The following is a 1,006-nucleotide window of genomic DNA, read 5'->3' as shown; positions in this document are numbered from 1 at the left end:
CGGTTCCCTTTGACAGGGAACAAAAATATCTCGGGGCCAAAAAAAAGGCTTCCAGCAGCTCAGTGAGTAAATTATAGACCTTTACTGGCTGTGGCAGTGTGGTCCATCACCAAAAAAAACCCCCAAACCACAAAACCTTATGATAAATAACGTTACCTATCTATGTGATGGTGTTAGCATTAACCCCCCCAGCTTTGGTGCATCCCAAATGTGTGCTGCAGAGGGAGACGGAGAAGCAGGGCACGAGGAAGGCGAGCAGGATTTGGCCCTGTGCTGTGCAGGTCCCAGAGGGTATTGGCTTAACCAAGATGTTTCTCCTGTCCTGCAGAGGGGGGTTTCCATCCCACCTTGCACCAGATACTCCCTGCTGCTGCTAGGGAATGAGTGGCACGGCGGGGAGCCAGCGGGGACAAACCTGCTGAGAAATGCTTCTCCTCTGGGCACAAGCTGAGCCCAGCTGCCCCTCGGGTGGGCAGGGGGCTCAGCTGAGATGGCTGTCAAGAGAAGGGCCAGAGACGTGATCGAAGGTGGATTAATAAACTGTGCAAGCTGCTGGCATGTGATGGCACTTTAATTAATTGCAAAAGCTGAGTGAAGCTTCAAGCAGTGCTGATTTTCCTCCGGGAGAGGCTCGTTGCTTCGGGGGGCTCCTCCAGCCTGGGGGACCCTGGGACAGGGCTGGCTTGGCACAGGGGCTGCCTCACGCCAGCACCAGGGCCCGTTTTGCTGTTGATTGCTCCTTATCGGTACCCCAAAAGTCTCCCTCTCTTTTTTAGCCAAGGATTTCCAGGCTTCTTGCAAACACTGCCTTGATGGGGAGCAGCGGTCCATGGGTCAGCAGCCTTGTCCCCCTTTTGGCACAGGGCTCTGCGGCACAGCCACCTAAAAAGGATGGTAAAGTTTTTTATTAACTGCTTTTGTTTTGCAGGGGCTTGGTAACTTGGCTGGAAACTTTCATTCCTGGGTGCAAATTGTCAGAGACACTGCTGATCAGACGTAAAGCACA

The sequence above is a fragment of the Pygoscelis adeliae genome, unplaced genomic scaffold (genome assembly GCF_000699105.1).
Source record: "Pygoscelis adeliae isolate BGI_AS28 unplaced genomic scaffold, ASM69910v1 Scaffold85, whole genome shotgun sequence".
NCBI lineage: Eukaryota > Metazoa > Chordata > Aves > Sphenisciformes > Spheniscidae > Pygoscelis > Pygoscelis adeliae.
This window is presented reverse-complemented; position numbering follows the sequence as displayed.